Here is a 15,080-nt window from a genome sequence, read left to right as displayed (position 1 = left end):
CGAAGCCAACTTTAAAGCAGAAAAGGAATCAAGTGTCTAGTTGTAGCAGAAAGGTCATGACCACCATGAAATGTTGTAAAGGTCAACTGTCCACGAGGGAAGCATCGGTCCACTTGGCAAGCAATCGTCCACCCGGGAAGCATTTGTCACTTCGGGGCCCCCAGGGGGCTGTCCGCGAGGGAAGCATCTGTCCACTTGGCAAGCATCGTCCGTCCACGAGGGAAGCATTGGTCCACTTGGCAAGCAATCGTCCACGAGGGAAGCATTGGTCCACTTGGCAAGCAATCGACTGGCCACGAGGGACACATTTGTCCACTTGGCAAGCATCGTCTGTCCACGAGGGAAGCATCGGTCCACTTGGCAAGCAATCGACTGGCCACGAGGGACACATTCGTCCACTTGGCAAGCATCGTCTGTCCACGAGGGAAGCATTGGTCCACTTGGCATGCAATCGACTGTCCACGAGGGAAGCATTGGTCCACTTGGCAAGCATTGTCTGTCCACGAGGGAAGCATTGGTCAACTTGGCAAGCATCGACTGTCCATGGGGGGGTGCTTATCCTACACCGGGGAAACCTTTTTCCATATGGTGTACAGCAATGCACATTAGTGAGAGGGGGTTTTAGCACACCCTTAGAACAGCTACAGTGGTATTGAGTTTAGTGTACCTTTGCAAAACCCAGAACCACACTGGACATCCCAAATTGGATACTTACTATCAATGTACTGAAACAAATCTGAGATATGTTTCATAACAAAAGCTGCTCTACAAGGCTCTCCTTGTCCCATTCTTGAGGGACATTCCTGAAAGGATATAGGAATGCAGAGGGTTTACAGAACCAGTGCTCTACATGCTGAAATCTGTGTTCCGAGTTGAGGGTTTGGTGCAGGTTTCAAGCCATTCTGACAATTTCTACATGAAATATGATCATTTGAAGGGTGTCCATTTGAGAAGCATTTCCCATTGAAAACATTTTCAATGCAAAAGTACCCCAAAATGACAGTTGTGTGGCACTGGCATGCTCGGTCCCAGCAGGTCCAAACCAAGCCTACTGTACTCCACTTGGGTCTGGCAACAACATACTAAAAGATCAGAGCTCACGCATGTTCAGAAAAAAAATGACTCCAATCTGACCAACTATGAAAGAGGGTGTTGCGGGCTATAAGCCTAACAGTGTCTTCGCCTAGATTTCTCAAATAAACAATCTTTTTTCCCCAAGGGACTTGGAGAGTTTTCACTTCACATGACTGTAGTAGGCCATGTCCCCGCTCTGTGTGTGAAATATGGGATCTCTGAGGCTTCAGAAAGTCCTGTAATGTAATATTTAATGTACACAAAACTGTTCCCTAATGGACACAGTGTCATTTTGGGAAACCTGGCGACCTTGCAAACTTTGAGGCTCATTGTCAGTGTCTTGCCATGCACCGATGGGCACAAAAATCATGTCACACATTGTCCTCGAAGCCAACTTTAAAGCAGAAAAGGAATCAAGTGTCTAGTTGTAGCAGAAAGGTCATGACCACCATGAAATGTTGTAAAGGTCAACTGTCCACGAGGGAAGCATCGGTCCACTTGGCAAGCAATCGTCCACCCGGGAAGCATTTGTCACTTCGGGGCCCCCAGGGGGCTGTCCGCGAGGGAAGCATCTGTCCACTTGGCAAGCATCGTCCGTCCACGAGGGAAGCATTGGTCCACTTGGCAAGCAATCGTCCACGAGGGAAGCATTGGTCCACTTGGCAAGCAATCGACTGGCCACGAGGGACACATTTGTCCACTTGGCAAGCATCGTCTGTCCACGAGGGAAGCATTGGTCCACTTCGCAAGCAATCGTCTGTCCACGAGGGAAGCATTGGTCCACTTGGCAAGCAATCGACTGTCCACGAGGGAAGCATTGGTCCACTTGGCAAGCAATCGTCCACGAGGGAAGCATCGGTCCACTTGGCAAGCAATCGACTGGCCACGAGGGAAGCATTGGTCCACTTGGCAAGCAATCGACTATCCATGAGGGAAGCATTGGTCCACTTGGCAAGCAATCAACTGTCCACGAGGGAAGCATTGGTCCACTTGGCAAGCATTGTCTGTCCACGAGGGAAGCATTGGTCAACTTGGCAAGCATCGACTGTCCATGGGGGGGTGCTTATCCTACACCGGGGAAACCTTTTTCCATATGGTGTACAGCAATGCACATTAGTGAGAGGGGGTTTTAGCACACACTTAGAACAGCTACAGTGGTATTGAGTTTAGTGTACCTTTGCAAAACCCAGAACCACACTGGACATCCCAAATTGGATACTTACTATCAATGTACTGAAACAAATCTGAGATATGTTTCATAACAAAAGCTGCTCTACAAGGCTCTCCTTGTCCCATTCTTGAGGGACATTCCTGAAAGGATATAGGAATGCAGAGGGTTTACAGAACCAGTGCTCTACATGCTAAATCTGTGTTCCGAGTTGAGGGTTTGGTGCAGGTTTTAAGCCATTCTGACAATTTCTACATGAAATATGATCATTTGAAGGGTGTCCATTTGAGAAGCATTTCCCATTGAAAACATTTTCAATGCAAAAGTACCCCAAAATGACAGTTGTGTGGCACTGGCATGCTGGGTCCCAGCAGGTCCAAACCAAGCCTACTGTACTCCACTTGGGTCTGGCAACAACATACTAAAAGATCAGAGTTCACGCATGTTCAGAAAAAAAATGACTCCAATCTGACCAACTATGAAAGAGGGTGTTGCGGGCTATAAGCCTAACAGTGTCTTCGCCTAGATTTCTCAAATAAACAATCTTTTTTCCCCAAGGGACTTGGAGAGTTTTCACTTCACATGACTGTAGTAGGCCATGTCCCCGCTCTGTGTGTGAAATATGGGATCTCTGAGGCTTCAGAAAGTCCTGTAATGTAATATTTAATGTACACAAAACTGTTCCCTAATGGACACAGTGTCATTTTGGGAAACCTGGCGACCTTGCAAACTTTGAGGCTCATTGTCAGTGTCTTGCCATGCACTGATGGGCACAAAAATCATGTCACACATTGTCCTCGAAGCCAACTTTAAAGCAGAAAAGGAATCAAGTGTCTAGTTGTAGCAGAAAGGTCATGACCACCATGAAATGTTGTAAAGGTCAACTGTCCACGAGGGAAGCATCGGTCCACTTGGCAAGCAATCGTCCACCCGGGAAGCATTTGTCACTTCGGGGCCCCCAGGGGGCTGTCCGCGAGGGAAGCATCTGTCCACTTGGCAAGCATCGTCCGTCCACGAGGGAAGCATTGGTCCACTTGGCAAGCAATCGTCCACGAGGGAAGCATTGGTCCACTTGGCAAGCAATCGACTGGCCACGAGGGACACATTTGTCCACTTGGCAAGCATCGTCTGTCCACGAGGGAAGCATCGGTCCACTTGGCAAGCAATCGACTGGCCACGAGGGACACATTCGTCCACTTGGCAAGCATCGTCTGTCCACGAGGGAAGCATTGGTCCACTTGGCATGCAATCGACTGTCCACGAGGGAAGCATTGGTCCACTTGGCAAGCATTGTCTGTCCACGAGGGAAGCATTGGTCAACTTGGCAAGCATCGACTGTCCATGGGGGGGTGCTTATCCTACACCGGGGAAACCTTTTTCCATATGGTGTACAGCAATGCACATTAGTGAGAGGGGGTTTTAGCACACCCTTAGAACAGCTACAGTGGTATTGAGTTTAGTGTACCTTTGCAAAACCCAGAACCACACTGGACATCCCAAATTGGATACTTACTATCAATGTACTGAAACAAATCTGAGATATGTTTCATAACAAAAGCTGCTCTACAAGGCTCTCCTTGTCCCATTCTTGAGGGACATTCCTGAAAGGATATAGGAATGCAGAGGGTTTACAGAACCAGTGCTCTACATGCTGAAATATGTGTTCCGAGTTGAGGGTTTGGTGCAGGTTTCAAGCCATTCTGACAATTTCTACATGAAATATGATCATTTGAAGGGTGTCCATTTGAGAAGCATTTCCCATTGAAAACATTTTCAATGCAAAAGTACCCCAAAATGACAGTTGTGTGGCACTGGCATGCTCGGTCCCAGCAGGTCCAAACCAAGCCTACTGTACTCCACTTGGGTCTGGCAACAACATACTAAAAGATCAGAGCTCACGCATGTTCAGAAAAAAAATGACTCCAATCTGACCAACTATGAAAGAGGGTGTTGCGGGCTATAAGCCTAACAGTGTCTTCGCCTAGATTTCTCAAATAAACAATATTTTTTCCCCAAGGGACTTGGAGAGTTTTCACTTCACATGACTGTAGTAGGCCATGTCCCCGCTCTGTGTGTGAAATATGGGATCTCTGAGGCTTCAGAAAGTCCTGTAATGTAATATTTAATGTACACAAAACTGTTCCCTAATGGACACAGTGTCATTTTGGGAAACCTGGCGACCTTGCAAACTTTGAGGCTCATTGTCAGTGTCTTGCCATGCACTGATGGGCACAAAAATCATGTCACACATTGTCCTCGAAGCCAACTTTAAAGCAGAAAAGGAATCAAGTGTCTAGTTGTAGCAGAAAGGTCATGACCACCATGAAATGTTGTAAAGGTCAACTGTCCACGAGGGAAGCATCGGTCCACTTGGCAAGCAATCGTCCACCCGGGAAGCATTTGTCACTTCGGGGCCCCCAGGGGGCTGTCCGCGAGGGAAGCATCTGTCCACTTGGCAAGCATCGTCCGTCCACGAGGGAAGCATTGGTCCACTTGGCAAGCAATCGTCCACGAGGGAAGCATTGGTCCACTTGGCAAGCAATCGACTGGCCACGAGGGACACATTTGTCCACTTGGCAAGCATCGTCTGTCCACGAGGGAAGCATCGGTCCACTTGGCAAGCAATCGACTGGCCACGAGGGACACATTCGTCCACTTGGCAAGCATCGTCTGTCCACGAGGGAAGCATTGGTCCACTTGGCATGCAATCGACTGTCCACGAGGGAAGCATTGGTCCACTTGGCAAGCATTGTCTGTCCACGAGGGAAGCATTGGTCAACTTGGCAAGCATCGACTGTCCATGGGGGGGTGCTTATCCTACACCGGGGAAACCTTTTTCCATATGGTGTACAGCAATGCACATTAGTGAGAGGGGGTTTTAGCACACCCTTAGAACAGCTACAGTGGTATTGAGTTTAGTGTACCTTTGCAAAACCCAGAACCACACTGGACATCCCAAATTGGATACTTACTATCAATGTACTGAAACAAATCTGAGATATGTTTCATAACAAAAGCTGCTCTACAAGGCTCTCCTTGTCCCATTCTTGAGGGACATTCCTGAAAGGATATAGGAATGCAGAGGGTTTACAGAACCAGTGCTCTACATGCTGAAATATGTGTTCCGAGTTGAGGGTTTGGTGCAGGTTTCAAGCCATTCTGACAATTTCTACATGAAATATGATCATTTGAAGGGTGTCCATTTGAGAAGCATTTCCCATTGAAAACATTTTCAATGCAAAAGTACCCCAAAATGACAGTTGTGTGGCACTGGCATGCTCGGTCCCAGCAGGTCCAAACCAAGCCTACTGTACTCCACTTGGGTCTGGCAACAACATACTAAAAGATCAGAGCTCACGCATGTTCAGAAAAAAAATGACTCCAATCTGACCAACTATGAAAGAGGGTGTTGCGGGCTATAAGCCTAACAGTGTCTTCGCCTAGATTTCTCAAATAAACAATATTTTTTCCCCAAGGGACTTGGAGAGTTTTCACTTCACATGACTGTAGTAGGCCATGTCCCCGCTCTGTGTGTGAAATATGGGATCTCTGAGGCTTCAGAAAGTCCTGTAATGTAATATTTAATGTACACAAAACTGTTCCCTAATGGACACAGTGTCATTTTGGGAAACCTGGCGACCTTGCAAACTTTGAGGCTCATTGTCAGTGTCTTGCCATGCACTGATGGGCACAAAAATCATGTCACACATTGTCCTCGAAGCCAACTTTAAAGCAGAAAAGGAATCAAGTGTCTAGTTGTAGCAGAAAGGTCATGACCACCATGAAATGTTGTAAAGGTCAACTGTCCACGAGGGAAGCATCGGTCCACTTGGCAAGCAATCGTCCACCCGGGAAGCATTTGTCACTTCGGGGCCCCCAGGGGGCTGTCCGCGAGGGAAGCATCTGTCCACTTGGCAAGCATCGTCCGTCCACGAGGGAAGCATTGGTCCACTTGGCAAGCAATCGTCCACGAGGGAAGCATTGGTCCACTTGGCAAGCAATCGACTGGCCACGAGGGACACATTTGTCCACTTGGCAAGCATCGTCTGTCCACGAGGGAAGCATCGGTCCACTTGGCAAGCAATCGACTGGCCACGAGGGACACATTCGTCCACTTGGCAAGCATCGTCTGTCCACGAGGGAAGCATTGGTCCACTTGGCATGCAATCGACTGTCCACGAGGGAAGCATTGGTCCACTTGGCAAGCATTGTCTGTCCACGAGGGAAGCATTGGTCAACTTGGCAAGCATCGACTGTCCATGGGGGGGTGCTTATCCTACACCGGGGAAACCTTTTTCCATATGGTGTACAGCAATGCACATTAGTGAGAGGGGGTTTTAGCACACCCTTAGAACAGCTACAGTGGTATTGAGTTTAGTGTACCTTTGCAAAACCCAGAACCACACTGGACATCCCAAATTGGATACTTACTATCAATGTACTGAAACAAATCTGAGATATGTTTCATAACAAAAGCTGCTCTACAAGGCTCTCCTTGTCCCATTCTTGAGGGAAATTCCTGAAAGGATATAGGAATGCAGAGGGTTTACAGAACCAGTGCTCTACATGCTGAAATCTGTGTTCCGAGTTGAGGGTTTGGTGCAGGTTTCAAGCCATTCTGACAATTTCTACATGAAATATGATCATTTGAAGGGTGTCCATTTGAGAAGCATTTCCCATTGAAAACATTTTCAATGCAAAAGTACCCCAAAATGACAGTTGTGTGGCACTGGCATGCTCGGTCCCAGCAGGTCCAAACCAAGCCTACTGTACTCCACTTGGGTCTGGCAACAACATACTAAAAGATCAGAGCTCACGCATGTTCAGAAAAAAAATGACTCCAATCTGACCAACTATGAAAGAGGGTGTTGCGGGCTATAAGCCTAACAGTGTCTTCGCCTAGATTTCTCAAATAAACAATCTTTTTTCCCCAAGGGACTTGGAGAGTTTTCACTTCACATGACTGTAGTAGGCCATGTCCCCACTCTGTGTGTGAAATATGGGATCTCTGAGGCTTCAGAAAGTCCTGTAATGTAATATTTAATGTACACAAAACTGTTCCCTAATGGACACAGTGTCATTTTGGGAAACCTGGCGACCTTGCAAACTTTGAGGCTCATTGTCAGTGTCTTGCCATGCACTGATGGGCACAAAAATCATGTCACACATTGTCCTCGAAGCCAACTTTAAAGCAGAAAAGGAATCAAGTGTCTAGTTGTAGCAGAAAGGCCATGACCACCATGAAATGTTGTAAAGGTCAACTGTCCACGAGGGAAGCATCGGTCCACTTGGCAAGCAATCGTCCACCCGGGAAGCATTTGTCACTTCGGGGCCCCCAGGGGGCTGTCCGCGAGGGAAGCATCTGTCCACTTGGCAAGCATCGTCCGTCCACGAGGGAAGCATTGGTCCACTTGGCAAGCAATCGTCCACGAGGGAAGCATTGGTCCACTTGGCAAGCAATCGACTGGCCACGAGGGACACATTTGTCCACTTGGCAAGCATCGTCTGTCCACGAGGGAAGCATCGGTCCACTTGGCAAGCAATCGACTGGCCACGAGGGACACATTCGTCCACTTGGCAAGCATCGTCTGTCCACGAGGGAAGCATTGGTCCACTTGGCATGCAATCGACTGTCCACGAGGGAAGCATTGGTCCACTTGGCAAGCATTGTCTGTCCACGAGGGAAGCATTGGTCAACTTGGCAAGCATCGACTGTCCATGGGGGGGTGCTTATCCTACACCGGGGAAACCTTTTTCCATATGGTGTACAGCAATGCACATTAGTGAGAGGGGGTTTTAGCACACCCTTAGAACAGCTACAGTGGTATTGAGTTTAGTGTACCTTTGCAAAACCCAGAACCACACTGGACATCCCAAATTGGATACTTACTATCAATGTACTGAAACAAATCTGAGATATGTTTCATAACAAAAGCTGCTCTACAAGGCTCTCCTTGTCCCATTCTTGAGGGAAATTCCTGAAAGGATATAGGAATGCAGAGGGTTTACAGAACCAGTGCTCTACATGCTGAAATCTGTGTTCCGAGTTGAGGGTTTGGTGCAGGTTTCAAGCCATTCTGACAATTTCTACATGAAATATGATCATTTGAAGGGTGTCCATTTGAGAAGCATTTCCCATTGAAAACATTTTCAATGCAAAAGTACCCCAAAATGACAGTTGTGTGGCACTGGCATGCTCGGTCCCAGCAGGTCCAAACCAAGCCTACTGTACTCCACTTGGGTCTGGCAACAACATACTAAAAGATCAGAGCTCACGCATGTTCAGAAAAAAAATGACTCCAATCTGACCAACTATGAAAGAGGGTGTTGCGGGCTATAAGCCTAACAGTGTCTTCGCCTAGATTTCTCAAATAAACAATCTTTTTTCCCCAAGGGACTTGGAGAGTTTTCACTTCACATGACTGTAGTAGGCCATGTCCCCGCTCTGTGTGTGAAATATGGGATCTCTGAGGCTTCAGAAAGTCCTGTAATGTAATATTTAATGTACACAAAACTGTTCCCTAATGGACACAGTGTCATTTTGGGAAACCTGGCGACCTTGCAAACTTTGAGGCTCATTGTCAGTGTCTTGCCATGCACTGATGGGCACAAAAATCATGTCACACATTGTCCTCGAAGCCAACTTTAAAGCAGAAAAGGAATCAAGTGTCTAGTTGTAGCAGAAAGGCCATGACCACCATGAAATGTTGTAAAGGTCAACTGTCCACGAGGGAAGCATCGGTCCACTTGGCAAGCAATCGTCCACCCGGGAAGCATTTGTCACTTCGGGGCCCCCAGGGGGCTGTCCGCGAGGGAAGCATCTGTCCACTTGGCAAGCATCGTCCGTCCACGAGGGAAGCATTGGTCCACTTGGCAAGCAATCGTCCACGAGGGAAGCATTGGTCCACTTGGCAAGCAATCGACTGGCCACGAGGGACACATTTGTCCACTTGGCAAGCATCGTCTGTCCACGAGGGAAGCATCGGTCCACTTGGCAAGCAATCGACTGGCCACGAGGGACACATTCGTCCACTTGGCAAGCATCGTCTGTCCACGAGGGAAGCATTGGTCCACTTGGCATGCAATCGACTGTCCACGAGGGAAGCATTGGTCCACTTGGCAAGCATTGTCTGTCCACGAGGGAAGCATTGGTCAACTTGGCAAGCATCGACTGTCCATGGGGGGGTGCTTATCCTACACCGGGGAAACCTTTTTCCATATGGTGTACAGCAATGCACATTAGTGAGAGGGGGTTTTAGCACACCCTTAGAACAGCTACAGTGGTATTGAGTTTAGTGTACCTTTGCAAAACCCAGAACCACACTGGACATCCCAAATTGGATACTTACTATCAATGTACTGAAACAAATCTGAGATATGTTTCATAACAAAAGCTGCTCTACAAGGCTCTCCTTGTCCCATTCTTGAGGGACATTCCTGAAAGGATATAGGAATGCAGAGGGTTTACAGAACCAGTGCTCTACATGCTGAAATATGTGTTCCGAGTTGAGGGTTTGGTGCAGGTTTCAAGCCATTCTGACAATTTCTACATGAAATATGATCATTTGAAGGGTGTCCATTTGAGAAGCATTTCCCATTGAAAACATTTTCAATGCAAAAGTACCCCAAAATGACAGTTGTGTGGCACTGGCATGCTCGGTCCCAGCAGGTCCAAACCAAGCCTACTGTACTCCACTTGGGTCTGGCAACAACATACTAAAAGATCAGAGCTCACGCATGTTCAGAAAAAAAATGACTCCAATCTGACCAACTATGAAAGAGGGTGTTGCGGGCTATAAGCCTAACAGTGTCTTCGCCTAGATTTCTCAAATAAACAATCTTTTTTCCCCAAGGGACTTGGAGAGTTTTCACTTCACATGACTGTAGTAGGCCATGTCCCCGCTCTGTGTGTGAAATATGGGATCTCTGAGGCTTCAGAAAGTCCTGTAATGTAATATTTAATGTACACAAAACTGTTCCCTAATGGACACAGTGTCATTTTGGGAAACCTGGCGACCTTGCAAACTTTGAGGCTCATTGTCAGTGTCTTGCCATGCACTGATGGGCACAAAAATCATGTCACACATTGTCCTCGAAGCCAACTTTAAAGCAGAAAAGGAATCAAGTGTCTAGTTGTAGCAGAAAGGTCATGACCACCATGAAATGTTGTAAAGGTCAACTGTCCACGAGGGAAGCATCGGTCCACTTGGCAAGCAATCGTCCACCCGGGAAGCATTTGTCACTTCGGGGCCCCCAGGGGGCTGTCCGCGAGGGAAGCATCTGTCCACTTGGCAAGCATCGTCCGTCCACGAGGGAAGCATTGGTCCACTTGGCAAGCAATCGTCCACGAGGGAAGCATTGGTCCACTTGGCAAGCAATCGACTGGCCACGAGGGACACATTTGTCCACTTGGCAAGCATCGTCTGTCCACGAGGGAAGCATCGGTCCACTTGGCAAGCAATCGACTGGCCACGAGGGACACATTCGTCCACTTGGCAAGCATCGTCTGTCCACGAGGGAAGCATTGGTCCACTTGGCATGCAATCGACTGTCCACGAGGGAAGCATTGGTCCACTTGGCAAGCATTGTCTGTCCACGAGGGAAGCATTGGTCAACTTGGCAAGCATCGACTGTCCATGGGGGGGTGCTTATCCTACACCGGGGAAACCTTTTTCCATATGGTGTACAGCAATGCACATTAGTGAGAGGGGGTTTTAGCACACCCTTAGAACAGCTACAGTGGTATTGAGTTTAGTGTACCTTTGCAAAACCCAGAACCACACTGGACATCCCAAATTGGATACTTACTATCAATGTACTGAAACAAATCTGAGATATGTTTCATAACAAAAGCTGCTCTACAAGGCTCTCCTTGTCCCATTCTTGAGGGACATTCCTGAAAGGATATAGGAATGCAGAGGGTTTACAGAACCAATGCTCTACATGCTGAAATCTGTGTTCCGAGTTGAGGGTTTGGTGCAGGTTTCAAGCCATTCTGACAATTTCTACATGAAATATGATCATTTGAAGGGTGTCCATTTGAGAAGCATTTCCCATTGAAAACATTTTCAATGCAAAAGTACCCCAAAATGACAGTTGTGTGGCACTGGCATGCTCGGTCCCAGCAGGTCCAAACCAAGCCTACTGTACTCCACTTGGGTCTGGCAACAACATACTAAAAGATCAGAGCTCACGCATGTTCAGAAAAAAAATGACTCCAATCTGACCAACTATGAAAGAGGGTGTTGCGGGCTATAAGCCTAACAGTGTCTTCGCCTAGATTTCTCAAATAAACAATCTTTTTTCCCCAAGGGACTTGGAGAGTTTTCACTTCACATGACTGTAGTAGGCCATGTCCCCGCTCTGTGTGTGAAATATGGGATCTCTGAGGCTTCAGAAAGTCCTGTAATGTAATATTTAATGTACACAAAACTGTTCCCTAATGGACACAGTGTCATTTTGGGAAACCTGGCGACCTTGCAAACTTTGAGGCTCATTGTCAGTGTCTTGCCATGCACTGATGGGCACAAAAATCATGTCACACATTGTCCTCGAAGCCAACTTTAAAGCAGAAAAGGAATCAAGTGTCTAGTTGTAGCAGAAAGGTCATGACCACCATGAAATGTTGTAAAGGTCAACTGTCCACGAGGGAAGCATCGGTCCACTTGGCAAGCAATCGTCCACCCGGGAAGCATTTGTCACTTCGGGGCCCCCAGGGGGCTGTCCGCGAGGGAAGCATCTGTCCACTTGGCAAGCATCGTCCGTCCACGAGGGAAGCATTGGTCCACTTGGCAAGCAATCGTCCACGAGGGAAGCATTGGTCCACTTGGCAAGCAATCGACTGGCCACGAGGGACACATTTGTCCACTTGGCAAGCATCGTCTGTCCACGAGGGAAGCATCGGTCCACTTGGCAAGCAATCGACTGGCCACGAGGGACACATTCGTCCACTTGGCAAGCATCGTCTGTCCACGAGGGAAGCATTGGTCCACTTGGCATGCAATCGACTGTCCACGAGGGAAGCATTGGTCCACTTGGCAAGCATTGTCTGTCCACGAGGGAAGCATTGGTCAACTTGGCAAGCATCGACTGTCCATGGGGGGGTGCTTATCCTACACCGGGGAAACCTTTTTCCATATGGTGTACAGCAATGCACATTAGTGAGAGGGGGTTTTAGCACACCCTTAGAACAGCTACAGTGGTATTGAGTTTAGTGTACCTTTGCAAAACCCAGAACCACACTGGACATCCCAAATTGGATACTTACTATCAATGTACTGAAACAAATCTGAGATATGTTTCATAACAAAAGCTGCTCTACAAGGCTCTCCTTGTCCCATTCTTGAGGGACATTCCTGAAAGGATATAGGAATGCAGAGGGTTTACAGAACCAGTGCTCTACATGCTGAAATCTGTGTTCCGAGTTGAGGGTTTGGTGCAGGTTTCAAGCCATTCTGACAATTTCTACATGAAATATGATCATTTGAAGGGTGTCCATTTGAGAAGCATTTCCCATTGAAAACATTTTCAATGCAAAAGTACCCCAAAATGACAGTTGTGTGGCACTGGCATGCTCGGTCCCAGCAGGTCCAAACCAAGCCTACTGTACTCCACTTGGGTCTGGCAACAACATACTAAAAGATCAGAGCTCACGCATGTTCAGAAAAAAAATGACTCCAATCTGACCAACTATGAAAGAGGGTGTTGCGGGCTATAAGCCTAACAGTGTCTTCGCCTAGATTTCTCAAATAAACAATCTTTTTTCCCCAAGGGACTTTGAGAGTTTTCACTTCACATGACTGTAGTAGGCCATGTCCCCGCTCTGTGTGTGAAATATGGGATCTCTGAGGCTTCAGAAAGTCCTGTAATGTAATATTTAATGTACACAAAACTGTTCCCTAATGGACACAGTGTCATTTTGGGAAACCTGGCGACCTTGCAAACTTTGAGGCTCATTGTCAGTGTCTTGCCATGCACCGATGGGCACAAAAATCATGTCACACATTGTCCTCGAAGCCAACTTTAAAGCAGAAAAGGAATCAAGTGTCTAGTTGTAGCAGAAAGGTCATGACCACCATGAAATGTTGTAAAGGTCAACTGTCCACGAGGGAAGCATCGGTCCACTTGGCAAGCAATCGTCCACCCGGGAAGCATTTGTCACTTCGGGGCCCCCAGGGGGCTGTCCGCGAGGGAAGCATCTGTCCACTTGGCAAGCATCGTCCGTCCACGAGGGAAGCATTGGTCCACTTGGCAAGCAATCGTCCACGAGGGAAGCATTGGTCCACTTGGCAAGCAATCGACTGGCCACGAGGGACACATTTGTCCACTTGGCAAGCATCGTCTGTCCACGAGGGAAGCATTGGTCCACTTCGCAAGCAATCGTCTGTCCACGAGGGAAGCATTGGTCCACTTGGCAAGCAATCGACTGTCCACGAGGGAAGCATTGGTCCACTTGGCAAGCAATCGTCCACGAGGGAAGCATCGGTCCACTTGGCAAGCAATCGACTGGCCACGAGGGAAGCATTGGTCCACTTGGCAAGCAATCGACTATCCATGAGGGAAGCATTGGTCCACTTGGCAAGCAATCAACTGTCCACGAGGGAAGCATTGGTCCACTTGGCAAGCATTGTCTGTCCACGAGGGAAGCATTGGTCAACTTGGCAAGCATCGACTGTCCATGGGGGGGTGCTTATCCTACACCGGGGAAACCTTTTTCCATATGGTGTACAGCAATGCACATTAGTGAGAGGGGGTTTTAGCACACACTTAGAACAGCTACAGTGGTATTGAGTTTAGTGTACCTTTGCAAAACCCAGAACCACACTGGACATCCCAAATTGGATACTTACTATCAATGTACTGAAACAAATCTGAGATATGTTTCATAACAAAAGCTGCTCTACAAGGCTCTCCTTGTCCCATTCTTGAGGGACATTCCTGAAAGGATATAGGAATGCAGAGGGTTTACAGAACCAGTGCTCTACATGCTAAATCTGTGTTCCGAGTTGAGGGTTTGGTGCAGGTTTTAAGCCATTCTGACAATTTCTACATGAAATATGATCATTTGAAGGGTGTCCATTTGAGAAGCATTTCCCATTGAAAACATTTTCAATGCAAAAGTACCCCAAAATGACAGTTGTGTGGCACTGGCATGCTGGGTCCCAGCAGGTCCAAACCAAGCCTACTGTACTCCACTTGGGTCTGGCAACAACATACTAAAAGATCAGAGTTCACGCATGTTCAGAAAAAAAATGACTCCAATCTGACCAACTATGAAAGAGGGTGTTGCGGCCTATAAGCCTAACAGTGTCTTCGCCTAGATTTCTCAAATAAACAATCTTTTTTCCCCAAGGGACTTGGAGAGTTTTCACTTCACATGACTGTAGTAGGCCATGTCCCCGCTCTGTGTGTGAAATATGGGATCTCTGAGGCTTCAGAAAGTCCTGTAATGTAATATTTAATGTACACAAAACTGTTCCCTAATGGACACAGTGTCATTTTGGGAAACCTGGCGACCTTGCAAACTTTGAGGCTCATTGTCAGTGTCTTGCCATGCACTGATGGGCACAAAAATCATGTCACACATTGTCCTCGAAGCCAACTTTAAAGCAGAAAAGGAATCAAGTGTCTAGTTGTAGCAGAAAGGTCATGACCACCATGAAATGTTGTAAAGGTCAACTGTCCACGAGGGAAGCATCGGTCCACTTGGCAAGCAATCGTCCACCCGGGAAGCATTTGTCACTTCGGGGCCCCCAGGGGGCTGTCCGCGAGGGAAGCATCTGTCCACTTGGCAAGCATCGTCCGTCCACGAGGGAAGCATTGGTCCACTTGGCAAGCA

Source organism: Borostomias antarcticus, assembly GCF_949987555.1.
Source record: "Borostomias antarcticus genome assembly, contig: scaffold_53, whole genome shotgun sequence".
In the NCBI taxonomy this organism is placed as follows: Eukaryota; Metazoa; Chordata; class Actinopteri; order Stomiiformes; family Stomiidae; genus Borostomias; species Borostomias antarcticus.
Note: the sequence above shows the minus strand (reverse complement) of the source record.